The sequence below is a fragment of the Peromyscus californicus genome, unplaced genomic scaffold, assembly GCF_007827085.1.
Source record: "Peromyscus californicus insignis strain IS unplaced genomic scaffold, ASM782708v3 Scaffold_4__1_contigs__length_199733344, whole genome shotgun sequence".
In the NCBI taxonomy this organism is placed as follows: Eukaryota; Metazoa; Chordata; class Mammalia; order Rodentia; family Cricetidae; genus Peromyscus; species Peromyscus californicus.
Genome location: NW_026294562.1, coordinates 101,030,596 through 101,034,404, shown reverse-complemented (window position 1 = coordinate 101,034,404; position 3,809 = coordinate 101,030,596).

The following is a 3,809-nucleotide window of genomic DNA, read 5'->3' as shown; positions in this document are numbered from 1 at the left end:
CTCTGTGGCAGGGTCCTGTGCTGTTGTTTCCTTTGCAGAGGGGGCCAAGTAGGCACAGAGTCAAACCACACAGACTCCGGGAGGATGTCGAAAGAATAAGCTCAGTTTATTCAGGAAGAGGCAAGCCTTATATACCCTCCACCCCGCCTTGGGGGGAGGGCTGATTAATATGCATCTGCTGGTGTGACATGGCTGCCTCTCATTGGTCCAGGTCATCTCCAGATCATGTCTCAGCTGCTGTTGCTAAGACCATCATGCAGACCCAGGTTGGCTCTTAGAAAGTATCTTTTTTACTTGTTTGGGCCTCAAGCCTACTAGGGATGAGTCATCCCACAGTTCCTCCATTTTTGTCTCTCCACCCCTTCTTCATCTTACTGGCATTGGGAGCTGCTGTGTATCAAGCAGTATACTCTTTTGTCCCAACAGCTTTCCTTGCAAATGCTCATTGTATGTGCTATTGGTCAGGCTCAAGGCCTATAGCCTCTGGCATACCATCCACACTGGATCCCCAGGGAAACTCCCCAGATTCCCACTGTTGCTCCAAGTCATATAGACGATGTGGCCATAGGTCTGAGAACCAGTCCCTTCATGCACTCCAGCAGGTCATAGATGGGGTAGATGTTGGATGGTGCCAGCTCAAATCCCTGGTTTGTAGCTGTGTGGCTGCTGAGTTGGTCAGTCTGGGTTGTTGGGACCTCCCCCTTCAGGTGAGGGGTGGGACCAGTTCTCCCCTGCTGGTAGTGAAGGGTGGAGCCAGCATTCCCTAGTGTGGGGTGCCAGCTCTCCTATTAGGGGCAGAGCCATCTTTCCCATGCCAGGGTTATTGGGGTCAGTTATCCCAGAGCTGGTGAAGGACAGGGTCAGCGCTCCAAAGATTGGAGAGGTGGGAAGGGGCAGCTCTCCCCTGGCCAGTGAGGGGAGGGGCTAGCACAACAAGACCCTTGTACTTCAACTCACGGTTCAGCACATGGTTCCCATAGGCCCCTGTGGTAACATGGCAACTGATATCAACACAGACCCTATCTGTGGCAGGGCCATGGACACAGACATGACCATCAACAGTAGCATGGGCTCGGATGTCACCATGGCCCTGGGTAGTAACACAGGCCTCTCAGATTAGCATGGGCCTAGAAGCATGAGGTCCCCAGACTCCAACACAGTCCCAGGTGGTGGTAGAGACCCTGAGCAGCCACATATCCCCTAATGGCAATAGAAGCCATAGACCCTGGTTGTTATAGGCCACAGACTTAGATGGCCCCTAGCAGCAATTCAGGTCAGATGCCACTATGGCCCCAGGTGACAGCACAGACCACACAGATTAGCATCACCATGGCTGCAGGGTGGCCCTCAGACACCAAAATACTTCCAGGTGGAGGCCTAGATGCCAGGCACCCACTCCATCCTCCATGGCAACAGGAACCTTGTTTATCAACACAGACTCTGGCTGTGGTAGGGTCACAGGCCCAGACATGGCTCTAGGCTGCAGCTCAAGTTCAGACATCTCCATGGTCCCGGGTGGCAGCCCAGGCCCCTAAGATCAGGATGGACCCTGTGATGGCATGGCCCCTGGGCACCAAGCTGGCCACATGTGGTGGTCCAAACCCTGGGCATCCCTCAAGGCCTTCAGTGGTAGCAGGAGCCATGGACATCAGCACAAGCTGCAGTTGTAGCAAGCCTATGGACGCAGACATGGCCCCTGCCCCAGACTGGACATCATCAGGGCCCAAGATGGGAAGCGGGCCCCCACATCACCCTGTTTCTCACCACCTTTGCCTCCCAGATCCACTTCTTTCCACAGGACATGAACCTCACTGCCTTTCTCACCCCTATACCCCTCCACACATATGTTCACCAAAATGGCACCCAACACCCAGCACTTCGAAGCACAATTTGAAAGGATTATTAGGTGCTGCCTGTTTGGAGGAAGAGCGTCACTGGGGGTAGGCTCTGAGGTTACAAGAAGCCCATTCCCAACTCAGAGACTCCCTCTTACTGCTACCTATGGATCTGGATACAGACCACAGAGCTGCATGTGTTCCATGTACATCCAGTACCATGTGTGTCTATATGACACCATGCTTCCCACCATGGTGATAATGGACTAAATCTCTGAAACTGTAAGCAAGTCCCAATTAAATGGTTTCTTTTATGAGTTGTTGTGGGCATGGCTTCTCTTCACAGCAATAGAACAGTGACTAAGACAGAAGTTGGTACCAGGGAGCAAGGTTATAGACACGACCATGTGGCTTGTTGGAAGAATGTGAACTTTGGGAGTTTGTAGAAACATTGGATTAGTAGAAAATTTAAGTGGGGCTCAATGGGCCAGACTAGTAGGAGCATGGAAGACTGTGGTGCTGAGGGTGATTTGAACTGTGGTGCTGAGGGTGATTTGAATTGTAGGGGACCCCAGCTCAAGAGGTTGCAGAGGAGAAGAATATTACTAAGTGGTCTAGAGTCCATTGTTGGGATAGTTGGCAAAGAACATGGCTGCTTTCTGCTCTTGTCAAAAAAGTCTACCTGAGGCTACATGGAAGAGTTTTGGAGTTTAATGGCATTGGACGAGGAAATGTCAAGACAGCCTTGTACTGACTGTGTCCTGCGGTTATTAGTGGCCACTCTGATGCCAATCAAAAACTAAAAGGAGCAAGCTGAGCAAGGAAAAAACAAAATGTAATTTGAAGAGAAAAAGAGCACCAGGAACTATATTAGAGCGAAGTCAGTTGCTCAAGGAGATTAAAAAGTTTAAAGAAAAGCTATATGGAATAAAGGCAGTGGTGACCTCAGGCCAAGACACCACAGCTAAGCTTCCAACTTGTGAAAAGAAATTAAAGAAATGCTTAAGGAGTAAAGGAAACCACCAAAACAGAAAGCTGGTGAAAAGGTATATGAGCAAGGGGGCAAGTTCCAGCCCCATCAATCAGCAGAACTCCGATTGGCTACTTGGTTCTGGATTTAGAGTCAAGGATGCAAAAAAGGGCTGTGGTGTTGTGGGGTACCCACCAGAGAATACTGCTCAGACATGGTTTAAGCCAACAGAAAGTCTTTATTAGCTGGTCAGTGACTGCCGTGGGTGTTCAGGACCCAAGCGCAGTCCCAAGTTTTTCACAGGGTGAACTTTCAAGCACCAACACCGTATTCTGGGTTGACATACTTCAGTTAATAAGAACAGTTAGCCGGAAACAGAACTACAGAAGCCAAAAAGCAAGGTTACTACATTTAAGACTTTCCCAGAACCTTGGACTTGGATAGATTAGGTCTTTGCTTTCATTTTGGCAGATGATACTGAGTTTTACAGCCTGAATGGTACTGGCATCATGGAGTCGCTCGTGCTAGGTCTGGGAGCCTACTAAGGTCCAGGGCCCTATTACATTCCCCACTAGTCTAAGTGAAGAAGTCAAATCAAGGACTTACAGTGCTCTATAGTTTAAGATGGAGAACCCCTCCATTAATCCAATCAGAACGAGAATTGAAGTGCCAGTCAGTGATGGTAGCAGAGTCAGTAGCCAGGGGGACCAAGAGAACAGAGACCAGCACCAATTATCTAATCTCTCTCTCTCTCTCTCTCTCTCTCTCTCTCTCTCTCTCTCTCTCTCTCTCTCTCTCTCCTCCCTCTCTCTCTCTCTCCTCCCTTCCTCTCCATCCCCAACGATGACAATTTTTTTCTAATTACTCCTGATCAACCAGAATAGAAACAACAGGTTTCTCCCAAAGCCATACTTAAGTCCCCTACATCTCAGGAGAAATGAGTCTAAGCCTCTCTGACTTTGTAGCAGCACTTCTGCAAGGGAATCTAACTGTTGTCCTAATTC